Genomic DNA, 20,529 nt, shown 5'->3' on the forward strand with positions numbered 1-20,529 from the left:
AGGTTTTAATGAGGCAATCCTAAAGCACTCGGCGATACACATGAATACTGTACTCTTTTTCCTTCGTCATTGGTTTTTTCCCACAGGGTTTTTCCTTGGCAAGGTTTTAACGAGGCATATTCTTTAAATATGGTCATCCAAAGGGAAAGTGTTATAAAGTATCTTGAATTGTATGACCACATTTATCTAGTCGTCAAATGCATAGTGCATAGTGCCAGCATAGTACTGCATAGTAATTGGCATAGTGAATGGTCGACATATGCACAGTGCATAGTGCCAGCATAGTAACTGGCATAGTGAATGGTCGACATATGCACAGTGCATAGTGCCAGCATAGTACTGCATAGTAACTGGCATAGTGAATGGTCGACATATGCACAATGCATAGTGTCAGCATAGTACTGCATAGTAAGCTAGCATAGTTCCCTTTGTACGCTTATATATATCGTTGAATTCTTTAAGAAATTCATAAGTTTCATAACCTTTCTGAGCTCTATCTCTTTCTCTCTCATTTTAAAAGTTTTATAATACGTTATGGCTCTCTCTTTTCTATGATTTCATAACACTAACGTGATATTAAATATTTATTATTTATCATTTAATTATTGAATGCCAAATAAGATAATGTTGAAGAAATGATAATTAAGAGGACGGTGGATAGAATTTTTTAAATGTATTTACCATCTAAACAATAGGAGTGACAAATCGTATTTTTAAATTGTATTTGTGTCGTATCAAGTTATGAACATTTAATTATATAATTGTCGTGTTACTCGTTTTAATCTGTCTAATAATGGGCATAACCCAGCTGTACGCCCTTAGGGCATCGTCAGGTAGATGGAGAGCATCACATCTGCACCATTGACGACGATTTCTATCACTTACAAGGAAATTCTTAGTCACGAAGGCTCCTTTCAACCGTTTCTTGGCAGAATGTTTATATGCCCTTGTGACAGCCTCGAGCTTGTGAAACCAGTTGTGGCCACTGCTACTGTTGAACCCAAAGTTTCAAATTTCATATAATTATATATATTTACATATGAATTTTGATGATAACAAATGAATGTAAGTATAAACAAGTCTCAAGTTCAAGTTGTATACATAATGAAATCAAACACATCAATGAACCAAGCATGAGCAAGAAAAAGAATAGGCTCACAGATAAAGCTTTTATAGTAATTTTGTACATTTTTTGAAAAATTTGAAATTATGATTAAAATTCAAAATTAATATTTTCTCATAAAGTATTAAATTGCATTTTTTACATGTGCATGTCACTTTTTTAAAATTAAATTTAAAATTTTTGAAAGACGATTGATTATCATCCTTGACATGTGCGTGGCATGATTAAAAGTTTGAATTTTGAAAATTTGAAAGATGATTGATTGTCATCTTTTACATATACATGTTTTGTTTGAATATTTTCAAAAGTGATTGATAATTTTTGACATATACAAAATGTAGATGATTTTGTTTGAAAATTTTGAAAATTAAACAATACTTCTTTTGTCATATGCAAAAAGTAAAAAGATTAGGTTTAAATATTTTGAAAAGTGAATAATATTGTTTTTGAAAATTACAAAATTGAGATACTTTTATTTGAATTTATTAAAAAGTGAATGATGTTATCTTTAACATGTGAATCTTTTCAAATTTGAATATAAAGTCTCATATGCATATAAAGTCACAACTACAAGAGTATATAATATTCATTCAAAACCTTCAATCTCTTTTCTTTAAGTAATGAGCCTTAATTAATCCATGTTCATTTTGAGAGAGATATAGTTTGAGCTATATTGTTCTTATTTCACTCATTGAGGAGTGTTTTATGATAATGTACCGACTATCAGCTCTAGTATTAGTAAAAGAGTGTGTATAACTCTTGTGAATGTAGAATGTGTTCTACATATAAAATAGTTGAATCACCACATGTAAGGTGATTACAAGTGTAGAGGGTGTTCTATATGGATTCTTTATAGCAGTATTGTTCAAATGTGTAATAGATTTCTATCTTCACCTGAATGAGGTTGAATAGTGAATTTGAAAATCCTCAAAAGGTAGCTTGAGGCAAAAAAGTAGGCAATGTGGCCGAACCTCGTTAACATACTGAATTTACTTCTCTCTTATCCTTATTTTTTATATTTATTGTTGTTTTATAGTTTGTTCATATTTTATATTGTGTATTTGATTTATAATTATTAATTCTTAAATATAACTCAATTCACCATCCTCTTGTGTTAGTCATTTAGGCAACAATTCGTATATGAACAAATGACTCTTTTATAAGATTAAGTATATTTTAAGTTAAGATCTTATGACTAACATTATAACTATATTTGCTTAAGGTTAATCTAGTAGTCAGCCTCCACTATTTTGTGGAGACAATTACACATTTTAGAAAGCTAGAATGAAAATATTCATTCAAGTTCAAGGTCAAGAAATTTGGAAAAATATTGTAAATGGACTTTATATCCCAACAAAAGTAGTTGATGGAGTAAAGATCAAAAAAGAAGAAAAAGAATTTGATCGTAAAGACGATAGAATTTATACATTGAATTTAACAGTTATGAATATCTAGTATAATGCTCTCAATAAAAATGAATTCAATAGAATAATGACTTACACTATGGCAAAGGAAATTTGGGATAAATTAGAAGTTACTTATATAGAAATTTTGTATGTCAAGAAATTAAAAATTTATATTCTTACTCATGAATATGAAATGTTTAAGATGAGTGATGATAAATCTATTTCTAGTATGAATACTTATTTTTACTAATATCATAAACAACTTGATAGTTCTCAACAAAGTCTATTCCAACATGGAGATAGTAAGAAAAATTTTCAACTCTCTGTTAAAACGCAAGGAATCAAAGTGACGACAATTCTTGAAACTAGAAATCTCAAGAAACTCGAAATAAATGAACTCATCAGGTCACTTACCACTCATGAGTACACATTAAAGATGAAAAGAAGAAAGAAAGCCAAAGAAAAGATTGACACTTAAAACTGTTCCTCATGAAAGCGAAAGTGATAAAAATAAGGAAAGTGACGACGAAAATAAAGAAGTTGCGATGATAAATAAAAGAATTAAAAGATTCTTAAACAGAAATAAAACTCTTCCAAAGAAATTTTTCAAAAAGTTTTTCAAGAAAAATTTAGATAAAAATGATTCTTTAATTTGTAATAAATGCAATAAGCTGGACATATCAAGACAGATTATCTTCTACTAAAAAAATATCAAAACAATGGTAAGAAAGTAATGAAAGTTACATGAGATGATGATTCAAGTAGCTCATACAGCGAAGCAAGCAAAAAATAATCAGCAAATCTTTATCTTATAGCTACAGATGACCTTGAGGTAACAAATTTTAATAATAATGAAGATCTTTCATATGAGAAATTGTAAAATATTTTGGAATAAATATATGAGGAATTTGAAAAATTGGATATCAAATATACTACTTTGTAAAAGAAAAACTCTTCTTTAACAAACAAAATTGATGTTTTAAGAAAAAAATATCGTTTTCAAAAAATGAAAATCTTGAGTTGAAAAAGAAAATAACTGATTTAGAAAATATTATTTAAAACTTTACGAATAGAAAATGAAATTTTGAAAAAACTTCTTGATAATCAAATATATGTTTTTGACAAGGCAGGATTGGGATACATGCCAAAACAAAAATACAAATCTTATAAAAACTTATTTCATAATCATTCTACATCAAAAGTTCAGTATTCAAATTTTTTTTTATAAAAATAATTTTTTCAAAGAAAGATACTATTACAATCACTCAAATTTTTCATATATGCCACATGTTACTTGCAATTTTTATAATAAAAATGGTCATAATTATCATGCTTGTCCTATTAGAAAAAAAAAACATACAATGACTATTAGAGCGGGTACTTAAAAATCTTATTTCTTTTAATACTAATAAATGAAGGACCTAAAGAATTTGGGTACCAAGAAAAATAATTTTAATTGTTTTTGTAGGTATACATGAAATCATCCACAAGCAAAAATAAATGATTTTTAGATAGTAGATAATCAAGACACATGACAAGAGATAAGATTAAGTTCTTTGATTTTACATCCAAAGAAGAATGATACATGACATTTGGCAACAACTTAAAAGAAAAGATTGTGAGAATATGTAAAATTGATAATAAATCTTCTCTCATAATTGAAGATATTCTACTTGTTGAAAGTCTAAAGCATAATCTTCTAAACATAAATCAATTATTTGATAGATGATTGACAATTACTTTCAAAAGCAATAAATGCATTATATTGAATGATCATGATTGCAATGTTTGTTTTATTATTTTTAGAATGAACAATATTTATACAATCGAATTTGAAGAAATTGTCTTACAAGATGCTATCTATTTTTCAACTCAAAATGAAACTACTTGGATATAGCATAGAATAGTAGGTCATGCCAACATAGAACTTATTTCCGAATTTTCAAAAAATGATCTTGTGAAAAGTTTACCAAAAGTAAATTTTCTTAAAAACAAAATTTGTAATACATGTCAATTTGGTAAACAAACAAAAGCTTATTCTAAAACTAAGAAGTCTTTTTCCATTATTAGTTCACTGCAACTGAGACACATAGATCTTTTTAGACCAAATAGAGTTACAAGTTTAGGATATTATGCATTTGTTATTATTGATGATTTCTCTAAATATATTTGAGTCATCTTTCTTGCTCATAAAGATGAAGCACATAATACATTTGACAAGTTATGCAAGAGAATTAAAAAAAATGACAATATTATTTCAAGTATCCAAAGTGATAGGGAAAAAGAGTTTGTTAATAAAAATATTGAAATTTTTTGTGATGAAAATGGTTTTGTGCATGATTTCTCTGTTCCTCAAATTTCTCAACAAAATGGGATAGTAGAGAAAAAGAATAGATCTCTTCAAGAGATAGAAAAAACAATGCTTAATGAGAACAACTTAGCTAGTTATTTTTTGACCGAATCAGTAAGTATTGCATGTTATGTTATAAATAGAGTTATGTTAAGGTCTAAGTTAGATAAAAGTCCCTATGAGTTTTGGAATGAGAGAAAGCCCAACATTAGTTACTTTCATGTATTTTGATACAAATGTTTCATTTTGAATGACAGAGATAATTTATACAAGTTTGATGTAAAATTTGATAAATGTATATTTTTTAGGTATTCTACTAATACTAAACCTTATAGAGTGTTCAATAAAAAGATTTTGACTGTACAAGAATCTATGCATGCCGTATTTGATGAATCTAATTCTCTACTTTCCAAGAAATCTGTTGATGAAGAAATATGAGGTATAAATAATACGAAAAATCTCAATCTCAATAAAGAAAACACAAAAGAGGAAGTCCAATATGGAAATATCAGGAAAGATAATCAAAACTTAATACAAAATGCAACCAAACAGTAGAAATTTATGAAAGTTTATCCAGTGAAACAAATTTTAGGAGAACGTTTACGAGGTGTAAGTACTCGATTATCACTTAGAAATATTTGCAATCATATTGTATTTCTATATCAGATTGAACCCAAAAATATTAATAAAGTATTTCTTGATGAATTTTAGATTTTAACTATGCAAAAAGAGTTAAATCAATTTGAAAGAAATGATATTTGGATACTTATTTCTAGAACCAAAAATTATACTTTTTATTGGAACAAAATAGGATTTTAGAAACAAAGAAGATGAGTATGAAGTCATTACTAAAAAATAAGATTCGATTTGTAACCCAATGTTTCAATCAAGAAGAATGAATCGATTATGATGAGACATATGCATCACCCACAATATTAGAGGTTATTCGAATGCTACTTGCATATGTTTGCTATAAAGATTTCAAAATTTTTCAAATGGATGTTAAAAATACTTTCTTAAATGGTTTTATAAAAAAAGAAGTATATATTTAGTAACCTTCAAGTTTTGAAAATCATATTTCAACAAATAATATTTCAAACTTATAAAAGCACTCTATGGACTCAAACAAACTCCTAAAGTTTGGTATGAGAGACTTAATGATTTTTTTATTGAAAAATATTTTTCAAGAGGAGACACAACACTTTTCATTAAATATGAAAATGAAGATATTCTTTTAATTCAAATTTATGTTAATGATATAATATTTGGTGTTACTAATGAAAATATATGCCAAGTTTTTGTTAAGAGTATGTAGTTAGAATTTGAAATGAGCATGATAAGAGAACTTACATTTTTTCTCGGATTGCAAATCAAGCAAGCAAAAATTTGAACATTCATTAATCAGTTAAAATATGTCAAATGATTACTCAAAAAGTTTGAGATGGAAAGTACTAAGGAAATTTGAACACTAATGGGCTCATCCACTAAACTTGATAAGGATGAAATCAGTAAGCCAGGTGATTCGAAGGTATATTGAGATATGATTGGTAACTTATTATTTTTGAAAGACAATAGACCAGATATTATGCTCAGTGTATGCTTATGTGCACATTTTCAATCATCTTCAAAAGAATCTCATTTGATTATAGTTAAGCCCGTTCTTAGGTATTTTATTGGTACAATTGACCTCGAGTTATGATATCCTAAGCATACTTCTTTCGATCTAATCAGTTACTCAGATGTAGATTATGCTAATTGCAAAGTTGATCGAAAAAATACTAGTAGAACATGTCATTTCTTAGGTCATGTACTTATTTCATGGTTTAGTAAAAAGCAATTTCTACTAATAAAGTAGAATATATTGCTGCAGATAGTTGTTGTACTCAAGTTCTTTACATGAGCAATAACTTGAGGATTTTAAACTTATGTATAATCATATTCCAAACAAATATGATAATATATGTGTTATAAATGTGATGACCCGCTTTTACGTATATTTTCACTGAAGGGTTGTTTTTAATTTAATTAATATATTGATTTATTTATTTTAAATTATTGTATTTTAAATTGATTTTAATTTATTTGATGTTGTGTTTAATTTATTTAGTCGTTTTACGGTTTTTAATATCGTTTTCGTCGGATCTGTTTTTTATTTCCGGAGTGAGGATTGAACCTCATTTCTTCTCTTTTCTCTTTTTCTTTTTCCCTTTTCCTTTTTATTTTCCTTCTTTTCTTTCTTTTCTTTCTTTTTCTTCTTCTTTTTCCCTGGTTCCTCTCTCCCCGCGCGCTACTCCTTCTTTTTCTCCACCCCGTCGCCACCTGTTTACCAGCCCGGTTCTCCGCCGTCCGGCCACCGTGTAGTGCACCACCACCACCATTCTCTTCCTCTCCCACCAGAGATCATCCCCACCAATTTCAGAGCCATCGGACCAGCCGTTAGCCGCCACGAGCCCCTGGAAGTCACGACACCTGCCCTGTTTTTCTCCCCTGCTGCCGGTTGCTTTTGCAGTCCAGAACTGCCGCTCGCTGGCAGCATGGCCTACACCACCCACCCAGTTTTCTTCCCCTCTCACCAGTGAACATCCCCACCAAGTTTCACCTCCATCCGAGCCACCGTTAGCCACCACGAGCTCCTATAAGCCACACGATTTTTCACCGATTTCGGCGCCGTCGCACCACCTCCGGCCACCATCTCTTCATAGCTTCTTCCCCTACCTCTTGCTGACCTAAATCACCCATTTCTGGCCTCGATCTATTGCCGGAGCAGCTCCCACGAGCTCAACTCCAATTTGAGCTTTTTCCGCTTCCTCCACCATTTCCACCGCCAGCCACGGCCAAAACTCGTTTCCTTTAACTTCATAAATATCTCAGGACCATTCTCTATCAATTTCGTGTCTTGGTTTGTCCCCATTCGAAAGTGGGTAATTTATTACCCACGGCCACAGTGTAAATTACACTGTTACGTTGCTTTTCCTCAGCCGTTTGCAACGCCGCGAGCTTTCAAAAAATACCGTTAAGCTGTAAGTATTTTCCAAACCTTACTTTTAGATTTAAATATATTTTGCTCATACAATAAATATTTATCTGCTAGTTGGTTGATTCCAGACGGAATCCGAGGAGTTCAGGGGTCGGATAGATTGAGGACAGAGTTGTTTGGTTGATGTTGTTATTTGTTTGAAATATTTGTGCCTTGATGTTTGCATTGTATAGTGCACGCATGTTCATGTTTAAAAAGGAAAAACTGAGTTTTTCGTGTAGTTGCATGCATGTACATGTGTTTGAAAAATGAAAGCTAGGCTTGTAAGCGAGAAATGATTTATGGTATATGTGAACGGTTGGACTGACTGGTTGAAGTCAGAGGCTCGCATAGGGATGGTGGTAAGCAGGGACGGTGGTAGAATCCCGCTTGTGATTCCCGCCTACGGTGCTCGCATAGGGATGGTGGTGAGCAGGGATGGTGGTAGAGTCTCACCTGTGATTCCTGCCTACGATGCTCGTGTAGGGACGGTGGTGAGCAGGGATGGTGGTAGAGTCCCGCCTATGATTCCCGCCTGTGATTCTCGCCTACGGTGCTCGCGTAGGGACGATGGTGAGTAGGGATGGTGGTAGAGTCCCGCCTGTGATTCCCGCCTACAGTGCTCTGACGGTCTGGTTTTGGGGCTATTATTGGGGATAATGGCGAGCTTATATTTAAAGGATATGTTTTGGGGCCAAATGAGATTTTGGCGTGCGTGAAAAAATGTGATTTTATGAGATGTGAGAATTTATTTTCTTTCATGCATATTGTAGAGTTTACTATGTTTTTATCTAGTGGTGTTTGGATCTTACTTACCTGCGGCACCATTTTTGGTACCGTAGATTGTGGTGCAGGGATCGAAGAGGAGGAGGAAGCTGAGCTTGAGGATGCTGCTTCGTCGGAGTTCTGAGTTGAAGTTAATATCTTGTTTTGCTTTGAATAATATTTGTGTTTTGTAATATTTTATTAAATATATTTTGAACAGTTTTGTATTAAACTAAGAAAAATTCTGGTACTTAGTTATATGACTTTCGTTATCCGCTGCGTTTTCTTTTGCACATTTGTTGCTTTTACACACACTTAGAACTCATCGATAGGATGGTGACCCGTGATATGGCCATCCGGACGTCTCAATTTTCCCGTGTCCGTACGTGAGGATTTAGGGGCGTCACAATAAATCTTTCAAAGAAACCAATACAACATTCTAGACTAAGCATATTGAAATTAGATATCATTTTCTTCAAAATCATGTGCAGAAAGGCGATATTATATTAGAATTCACAAGTACATACGATCAGTTGGTATACATTTTCACAAAACCTTTGCCAGAAGATAGACTATGTATGACTAGAAAAGAAATAGGTATGATTCATACTATGAATATCTGTTAAGAAATAGACTAGAGTAAAAATAGAAATAGAAATTTTTTTTAATAAACACTTATATATAAACTTAAGGTTCTTAGCCTCATATTTGAGATATTCATTCTCTTTGTACAATATCATACCATCTCTATCTATGGGAACTGGCAAGCAAAATGAAGAGTCTAATAGGGACTTCAACTTTTTATTCTTTTGTCGAAGGACTCATTCCCATGTGTGAGATTCTTGAACAATTCACTACAGTACAACAATTTGAACATTAAACATTTCCACCTCGTAGGCTCTGGTTTGTAGCCGCTAGGAAAAAGCAACTTTGAAGGAAGAGTAGCGAGTCCTGAGACTCATTAAGTCGTAGATGGTGTCAGAGTTTAATTTATTAGCCAAATTATTATTTTCTTACTGCAACATGGCACCGATGATAGTTACAGAAAAGATAGAGATTGAGGTGTAGAATACCTCATGGATGGATATATAGGAGTGTTAGGAGAAGAAGCCATTGATTAAAAAATTGAAAGTTTAAAACAAGAATGTTGAATGAATGTAGATGAGTTATAAAAATATGAAGAAGATTTGATAAGAATTAGATGAAATTCAAAACTGATTTTATAAAGATAAAAATGAAAACAAGACAAGATATCATCTCTTCAAATCTTATTTAATCAAAAATTACAAGATATGCTGGACGCATATTGTCAAAGTTATCTTGCTAAGCTAGCAAAATTAATAGCAAATTTTCTCCATTTTTCTCGTAAACGTTGAACCTCTGCTGTTATCTGTTGATGTTGACCTTGTAATTGAACTCTCTCTCATTCTAGCTCTTCTATTCATGGTTGTAGGTTATGAGTATACCAGTCTACAAATTTTTTCAACTCCTTATTTTTTCGCTTTAACTTTTTATTCTCTCTATCCTTAGTAGCAAACTTGTGACGCAACTCAGATATTTGGTTGTTAAGATGATCGACCTCACTCACTCTCGCCAGTAACTTTCGAGACATGGTCGTAATAGAGGTAGCATATTGAACACTGAGCATTATTGATCCTACATCAATCTCAAAATCAGCCCTACAAAAAAAAAATTAAAAAAAAAATGGATTTCTGCTCCTATCATGGTACTGATGGCCTCAGAAGAGAAAAATGGTGGTTGAGGCATAAAAGGTTCCTAATTCAAGTCTGGAACATTAATAGAAGAGAGTTGCTCCCATTCTATCGTTATGGAAAAATAGAACCTAGGTCAAGGAGGAATGTGATATTTTTATTTTTGTATCCGATGGGTGAAAATAGTCATTTTTAAATAGAAACTTAGAGCCATCAATCATGTTTATAAACAACATCAGGCAATTTAAATCTCCAATCACACTAAATTGATAGAGTTAGGCCTCAAAGCTTTGTAGAACTTGTCGGGACATGGGTGGCTCCAATTTTTTAACTATCTACAGTTTCTACTAACGCACCATTTTTTTCAGTCTATTTACTTACTACGGATCCTTTTTAATGATGCCAAAAGGGGTATAAGTTTTAGAATAAAACATTAACATTTTTTTGAATTATTAAGCTTGTTATATATGCTTGGAATCATATTTATTTATTGCTTGAAAAACTAACGTACATTTTCAGGGAGAGCTTAAGTATTACTACAGGCTTCAGAATTATACTGAGTATTTGTCATCACAAAAAAAGGGGGAGATTGTTGAACCGAAAGTTTCAAACTCTATGTAATTATATATCTATATATAAATTTTGATAATAACAAATAAATGCAATCATAAACAAGTCTCAAATTTAAGTTGTCTATATTATGGAGCCAAGCACATCAATGAACCAAGCATGAGTAAGAAAGGAAACAGGCTCACAAATAAAACTCTTAGAGTAATTTTATACATCTCTTGAAAAATTCAAAATTAGGATTAAGGCTCAAAATTAATTTTTTTTCATAAAGTATTAAATTGCATTTTCTACATATGCATGTCACTTTTTGAAAATTAAATTTAAATTTTTAAAAAATGATTGATTGTCATCCTTCACATGTACATGACATGATTAAAAGTTTAAATTTTAAAATTTGAAAGATGATTGATTGTCATCTTTCACATGTGGATGTTTTGTTTGAATATTTTTAAAAGTGATTGATATTCTTTTTGATATTTACAAAAGGTAGATGATTTTGTTTGAAAATTTTGAAAAGTAAACAATGTTTATTTTGTCATATGTAAAAAGTAAAAAGATTAGGTTTGAATATTTTGAAAATTGAATGATGTTGTTTTGATAATTGCAAAAAGGAGAAACTTTTATTTGAATTTTTTAAAAGGTTAATGATATTGTCTTTGCTATGTGAATCTTTACAAATTTGAATATGAAGTCTCATATGCCTATAAATAGTTTAATTGAAATCTTCAAATTAACAACTACAAGAGCATAGACAGACCATTCAAAGCCTTCAATCTCTTTTCTCTAAGTATTGAGCCTTAGTCCTTAAACATTTTGAGAGAGATATAGTTTGTTCTATATTGTTCTTATTTCACTCATTGAGGAATGTTATTTGATAACCTACTCACTAGCAACTCTTATATTAGTAAAAGGGTATGTATAACTCTTGTAAGTGTAGGAGGTGTTCTATACAAGAAATAGTTGAATCACCACGTGTAAGGTGATTGCAAGTTTAGAGGGTATTCTACACGGATTCTTTGTAGCGGTTTGCTCAAATGCGTAATAGGTTTCTATCTCCATCTGAAGGAGGTTGAATAGTGAATTTGAGAACTCTCAATGGGTAGCTTGAGGCGAGGACGTAAGCAGTGGGGCTAAAACTCATTAACATATTGAGTTTGCTTCTTTATTACTATTACTCTTTATATTTATTGTTCTTCATATTGTGTTCATATTTTATATTGTACATTTGATTTATAATTGCTAATTTTTAAATACAACATAATTCACCCCCTCTTATATTAGTCATCTGAGCAACGGCCACAACCACTATCAACATCTCCTGTCATGATCAGAGGCTACCGCAACCTGCTATATGGTGCCAAACATGAGCCATGGTAATCCCCTGTTTTATGATACCAAAAATAGAGCACTCCCATATTTTATTGCAAGTATGGTCACCGCAGCTGCCAGCCACCGTACCCAGCCTGTCAACCTCCAGAAGCTCCTTACTAGATTTTAGGCGTCTATTGTAGTGCATCTTACCACCCCTAATAGCATTCCTACTGTCCGCCCTCTAGTGGTGGGCAACGGCCTCACCTAAAGAGACACGACCTTTGGCAGTTGGCAACACTCCCCACAATCTCACCATCCTTGTGGCAGACAACAAGTACATAACACCTATAGCGTGCAACGACCAACATGCAACAGCATGCCTCAACTGTAGTGCATCTCGCCATCCCCATGGCAAGCAACACCTCACCAGATCCACACAAGTGTATATGATATCTCATGGCTATTAGCTGTGAAAATGGCAAGTAGCCCCCCCCCCCTTTTTTTTTAAATAGACTTAATTACATTTAATGAAACTGAAATTACAACTGTAACTAATCAATACCAGGAAAACGTCAGATTACCAGCTAAAATAATCATCTATTAGGAGCTCCCCCGCCCATAAATTTCTTTATGATAGATATTGTCTAAACTTCTATAAACTCTCTCCTGACAACAGTCAATAGAGAAAGCGCTCTGTTTTAAAAAACACAACTGAACAGCCTCTCTTCCGAAGAAGAGAGGTACTACCACGCTCCATCCTCCCAAGGAGGAGGAGTACAACCACCCACTTTCCTCCAATGGAGGAGTGAGACGAACCCCCACCTTCTTCCAAAAGAGGAGTGGGACTTTACTGCTATAAACATTAAGTCCAATAGCCTATTTCTTTTTATTTATAAAATAAAACAAAAGTAAAAAACCTAAAAAATACAAAACACATGGCCCAATCTAAATCAAAACATATGGGCAGAGTCTAAACTCATGAGCCCATTAAACATCAAAACACACGAACCAAATCTGATTGCTAGTGGGAGTTCTTAGGGCTTCTTTAAAATCTATAAGCCGCTGCCTCTCTTTCCTCAGCAAGTCCACCACTACACAAGCACCGGCTTCCGCAAGAAGATTATTGGAACTGTGTTTCTGCACGAGCACCAACTTCTGTACAACCGCAAGTCTATGTTTCTATTCTTCCCTTTCGACACCGCCAACCGTCCCTCGCCCAGGAAAACAAAGTACTCCCCCCCTTTACCTACACCGCAAACTGCCACTCTAGAGGTCATCGTTACCTTTCGATAACGTCCACCGTGAAGCTACTGTCTACTGGGAAGCCACGTTTATAAGAGGATTTATTGCTCTGTTTTATACTCTGAAAACAGAGCATTTTCATGAATTAAGCCCAAACGCCGCCAGTCCAGGTTGCACCCAACCAATCGGGAGCAACCTCCCCACTGACCGAGAACATCCTCCTCTTTCCGATAGAGGGGTCATACACGTCCACAAGAGCCTCCATGAACCACCGAGATCTTGAACTAGGTGCATGAGCCACGACATTACGTCTTCATAGCATCCAACACCGAGCAACCTTATTCCACAACCATACAAAGCAAACAAACTAAATAAAAAACAGTAAAACTGGAAGGGGAGGGAGGGAGGGAGGGAGGAAGGGAGGTGCGCCTCGCTCTTGGAACACTCTGAGTTTTCTTTTTAGAGAGTGGTGGGAGCTTCTCTCTCTAACTTGTTTCACAAGTAGCACCTCTTGGCAGATAAGATAACAATATTTATTATTTATATAATATTGGGCCCCTATTTTGAGTCGACGTTGATCTTGATGTACCATACTTTGCAATATTGAACTATTAAATGTATTGAGAAATGTTAAACATAATATTTTTTGCCATCATCCTTTTATCATTCTCTAACGTGATATTAAATAATTGTAAAATTATTTCTTATTTATCATTTATTAATTTATTGAATGCGACATAAGATGATGTTGAGAAATGATAATTAAGAAGACGATTGATAGAATTTTCCAAATGTATTTACCCACTAATTAACATATATATTGTATATGTATGTATGTGTGTGTGTGTGTATATATATATATATATATATATAAGAGACCAAACAACGGCCCCCAAAAATTTTCCATGGGAGTTAGCTTTTTGTACGGCTCAAAAAACTTCAAAATTCTTACGGGAATTAAGTTTTTATGTACACAAAAGTTAGTATTTTGTATAAAGCATCTTCACGATTACTTCTTGGTCTCCTAAACAACTTTTTTCTTAAGTTTTGATCCGATTGCAAGAAAAATTTGAGAAATCAATCTAATTGGATTGAACGGTTCTGTAAATTCGGTTTAATGACTGGTTCGGTCAGTTTTGGCTCTCTGGTCTTAAAAGTTTTAAAATCAAATAGGTCTCAATTATCTTGATTTTCGAACTGAATTGGACCGAACCAATTGGAATTATATATTTTTAATTTTTTATATTATATGTTATATATTATACATATTATAAAGTTAATATAACATGAAATTTATTTTTTCCTAACATAAACTTACTCTTAAACGTGAATATTAATATTAAGTTATTAATATATTATTATTTATCCTTACATATTAAGTCACACACTTGTATATATAATATGGTATAAGTATAACATATATATATATATGTTACTTATCAAACCAACCATATGTAGTGTATAAGACATATTAGTATGTTATACAGCACTTATTAATTAGATTATATGCATGGTATTTTGATCTGAAATTGGGCTCTAAAAATCATATTTTAACTAAAGAAAAGTTATTCATTTGGATTAGAAAAACAAACTAGTCTAACAAAAAAAATCCGAAACCAAGTTGCACCTATAAAACGAAATCGAGCTATAAAAATCGAAAATTCTGGTTCCCTATTTGAACGTATTCATTCCAGTTCTCAAAATCTTAAAATTGACTTAGATCAGTTCAGTTCACCGGTATGTCTAAAACTGGATTGGACCGACCAAATTGATTACACCTCTATCAATGATTCTAGAGGGGAAAAAGGAACATAAGTTTGAGTTGTATACAAAATACTAAGTATAGGCGCCCGAAATCGAAGTATTTAGTACTAAATACTAAATATCATTATATGCATGATATTCTACATACTTATGTTCCTTTTTACTATACTAAATACTAAAAAAGGAACATATGTGTTCTAAATACAGGTGCTCAAAATGATTCCCTCACCAATGTTGAAATCTAAGGTCATGTTTGGTTTTAAAATATTTTTAAAATTTTTTATCCAATCATTACCTACTAATTATTTGAATACAATTCACATCGTTTAAATGATAAGATTTAATTTATTAGATTCAAATTTTAAAATTTATCTTTTAAAATTAAATTATACTATGAAAGCACTTTATTAAATATATTATCCACACCAGCTTATAAATAGAATTTTTCAACACAAAAATAATGACTTTTAGAAATTCAAAAATAAGAATACTTTTTAAAAACTATATTAGAAATCTTCTTAATTCTATATATTTCACAAACTTCAATACAACACTTACTTTAAAAAATATGCAAAAATTTCTCCTCATTTTCTAAAATCCAATATTTAAGAAATGATCAAAATTTTCAAATTTTCTAAAAAAAAAAAAAAATGCATGTTGGTTGGATGATAGAAAAATGCATTTTCCTCTATTTTATCCAATTCTCAAATGTTTTAGATAATATTCTAAACCAAAGTACAGGCATTTGCTACGAATTTATTTGCTACTCCCTTGCCATCGAGCACGAAGAAAAGAAACTCTTACGCTCCCAAAATGATGGGTACCACTTAGTGGGCTTTTTGATAAATCCATGTCCAATCCTTAGTTATGGGCCTGGGCCAGGCTTTCGGCCCCATTATCCAACTAAAACATCTAAACATTCACACAAACAATGATCCTAATTAAAGATTGAAAAGTGGCAAAACATATCAATAAAACATAATGTACATTGTTGGGTTTGGGTTTCTTAAAAGAGTATTGTTATATACAAGCACAGTCGCGTACTAATTTGTGTATCAATATTGATTCATTCATACTTAAAATTTAAATTAACACCGTTTTCAATAAAATCTATTTTTTGATCAATCACATCACATTAGTACATAGATTAATGCACAATTGTCCTTGTAACTATATTTTTTCTTGTTAAAAAATTATAAATTAAGAGATATGGAAAGAATGCCCCTTGTAAGCTATGCAGTGTAACAAGGCTCCTCCTAATTCTACACTTATAAAAATTTTCATCTCATCTCATCTAATAATTACAACTTTTCTAAATTTCTACACAAAATAAAATAAAAAATTCAATCTTTTCAAATCCTAATATAAAAATAATATTAAAACATTATATTCTAATAATATTTTATTCTACTTTCAATTTTAATCTCAACCCATCTCTGAAAACAAACTAAAATTTAAGAGAAATGTTTCGTTTATAAAAAAAATTTATTTAATTAAAATTACAAATTGACATAACTTGATATAGTATGTCAGATTGTGAAACTCATTTTATTGTAAAATAAACTTGACGTATCACATCAAATTATATTAGTGTTTAAGTCTACTTTTAAAATTTAATTCACCATCTATCAAAATCCTAAGCATGTGATTATTTACATAATTTAGTATATTTTATCATTTTTTAAATTTTAGTGTAATTTTATTTATTTTTGTCGATTTTAGACTTCATTGTTGTAATTAAATTTTATTTCAAATTTAAAAAAAAATGAAGATCTAAATTTCATTAGTACTATTTATGAGATAAAGATTAAGTTGAATTTCTTTTTATTAGTAGAGGAGATTGGAACCAATCAAATGGCAAACTTTTGAATTGGATATTAAAAATTGGAAGAGAGCGGAACACTATAAATGAAATGAACAGGTGAAGAGACAACTTTTGTTTTTACTTGACTGGGTTTAGACCTCATAGGGAGCAATCTTTATTGCTTAGCTTTTGGGTTCTTGGGAAATGGACGTAAGTTTGGTTTGACTTAGCAAAAGGCATACGCTTGTGCTTTTTGATTTGAACGGCTAGAGAGGATTTGGATACACACAAGGAGTTTTAAGCATGAGGGCTTTTGGATGCTGGGTCGTCGGGGAAAAACGGACGCAGTAGCTTTCCATTTTGAGCGGCATGCAAATTTTAGTGAGATTCCCTTCTAGTTTTACGCGAACACAAGCTCAATCAAATACGCACGAAATAGATTATCTATTTTCAGCGTAACCCAGTAGAGGATGTAACACATACGTTTCTTATGATTTGAATGAAGACGTGACACGTAGAAGGGAAGAGGCAGCTTTAGTTGAGTTTAAATATTGAGTTGGGTTGAGTTGAGTTGAGGTTTTTTATGAATAGTAATGAGTTTAGAGGTTTAAATGCAGAGTCTTTGGTTTGGCTTTGGCATGCACAAACGACATTTTATTTTAATTTTCGTTTTGAAGGACTCTGTGATTGAGACGCTGCGAAGGCGAGGAATTTTTTTTCAGTGTTCATCTTTTACTATTCCTCTCAAAAAAATTACGTTAAATTTAATTTTTAGCACGAGCTAAATTTTTTTTATTCTATGGAAACAATGTAATCTAGTTTCGAACTATGCTTACTTTTCTATGCTAATTTAAAATAATTATCTTTCATGTTTTTTTGATTTATTCTGAGCTTATTGTTTCTAATTGACTAGCCATTAATTAGATGATTTTGATCTTGTGATTTACTATTGAAAGAGGGGATTATAATATAGATCTTGGATATTTCAACATAGGTAAATATAGAGATTGAAAGATTTATATGAACATATATAGTCTTAAAATTGTTGGTTTTAATGCTTTATTGCTTTATTAAGTTGCATACTTTTATGTAAGATGATGATAAGAATATTTCCAATTGACAATCGAAAAATACTTTTGAATAAGTTTGGAGATTTTGCTAACAAACAGAGAGAATTAAATTTAATTAGTTAAATGAGTAAAACGTAGTGAGAGATTAAGTAAAATCGATTTCTTAGAAGTTTTTTTCTTTCTCATTAATTTGATTTTCGAATAACAGCTTTCTTTTCTTTTGAATATTTTTTTTGAATTGATTTTATTTCAAATTACAATTACAAACAACCTTAGTGACTTTTCTAAATAAAGTCGAGATTAGTATAATTTCGATACTTGTCAAAAGTAAGTTATCAATTCTTGAGGACGATACTCTTCTATCTCATCACTTTATTATAAAATTACGATATTGTGCACTTGTAATTTTGCACCAATCAGCATGCGTGTACTTATTAATAACTTACTTTTTAAATATAATATGCTATTTTTTTTATTACTATAAGGGTCTATTTTATAATCTCTACAGTTGCGTTCCTTTTTTAATATAAAGATAAAAATGAAGGTATATATATATTTTTTTTAAAAAGGGGATAGTACCTTAATTTTATTAATTATCCTCACTTATGACAGATAAATATTTTTTACAAAAAGGAAAAACTTGAAGGTTATAAGAATAGAAAAGATAAAACCCCAAAATGGAGTTTCTAAAAGTTGGAAAGGAGAAGCATAAAGGAAAATACAAAAAAATTTAAGTAAAATTAGTCTAGGAAAATATTGTCAAATAGAAGGAAGACCTGCATTGTCTAGACAGAAAAAGCAATCTTATGTTTAGAGAGTTGAAGAAGAGGAAAAACAATTAGTGTATACGTGTTCCTTTACACCATAATTGATTAGGTTTCCCACAAGCGCATTACCTTCTCTATATGCATAATTGATATATATACTAAGGTCATGTTTCAAAAGTGAGATGAGTAGATGAGTTACATCTCATTTCTTCACAAACATCACTCAAACAAAAAATACTTTTCAATTTTAAATTTTTAACTTCTTCACCTAATCATTAGAATTTTTCCAAATGTCTAAACAAAACACAAAAAATAATACAAATTTTAAAATTTTAAAACAAAAATAATATTCAAATAGTTTTTTTAACTTTCTAATATTTTTATTCAATTTCTCTCTCCTTTCCATAAACCCATTAAAACATCTTAACTAAAATCATTTTACTACTATTCACAAACTATTTTACTACTAATAACAAAATTTTCATCCCATCTCATTATCCAAACATGCATTAAGAGGAAAAAAGTTCTTGAAATATACAATATCGTCCTAAATATTGGTGCAATTCCAAGGGAGAAAAATTCTTAATTAAGCCAATTAACAAAAATAAGAGTATCAGTCTCAACAATCATGCCAAAAGCACTTAGTTCATAACATAAAGTTAAACCATGAAATTCTCAAACTAACAATTTAGTGAAAGTGTTGGTCCTTGTACCCAAATAATAAGAGAACCCTGCAATGATAAAGCAATTATGATAACATAAAATAATACCACCATAACTAGCATTCTCAGAGTTACCTTTTTGAATCACTGTCAATGTTCAAGTTTGGAGGACCTAGAGGAGGTAGAATCTGTTTAACTAAAATAAGCCATTTGGCTTGGACAATTAACCGATGATATGTAAAAAGTTGAGAACCTCAGTGTTTTCCTTACGAGTGAGAGTTTTGGGTTTTTGAAGAGGATTGAGCTCCTAAATCCACTTCTAAATCTTAACAATAGTAATAACGGTTGAGGTATTAGAGCCATCAAATCTATCTTTATTGGGAGCAAGTCATAATTCCCATAGGGGGAGTGACCAGTGGTGGACCTACATGTATCTAACAGGGGCCATGGCCCGCCCAAAATTTTTTGAAAAATTAAAATATATCCTAATTTTTAATCATAATTTTATAAATATAGAAAATTCCCCTCCAAAAAAAAATATAATCTCCATATACTTTACAAAATTTTATAAAATTTCAATATACTTAGAAATGTCTCTCCAATTTTTTTCCTATAATCTCAAAAGTTTGTATAACACTACAACAAATTCAGCTTTTTGCCACCATTTTCTTTTCCCGCAGATCATAAATTGCCGCTAATATATATGTTTTCTCACAATATTTATGTCTCCAAAAATATCCAATGAAATTGTCAATAAAAATGGGTACTTTCGGCAACAAACTTTCACTGCAAAGTTTTTTGACACTATAAGTCAAATTCATCACGTTTTGTGTTTGTTCTAACAACATATAGTCGTCAATTGCGTTAGTTTCCATTAATAAATCACTAAATCCTTTTGTGACAAGTAAAAGTCGTCATTATATCCGAGTTATATAAATAGCCCCTACAAGGAGCATGCGGGACCTTT

This window comes from Carya illinoinensis, chromosome 13 (genome assembly GCF_018687715.1).
Source record: "Carya illinoinensis cultivar Pawnee chromosome 13, C.illinoinensisPawnee_v1, whole genome shotgun sequence".
In the NCBI taxonomy this organism is placed as follows: Eukaryota; Viridiplantae; Streptophyta; class Magnoliopsida; order Fagales; family Juglandaceae; genus Carya; species Carya illinoinensis.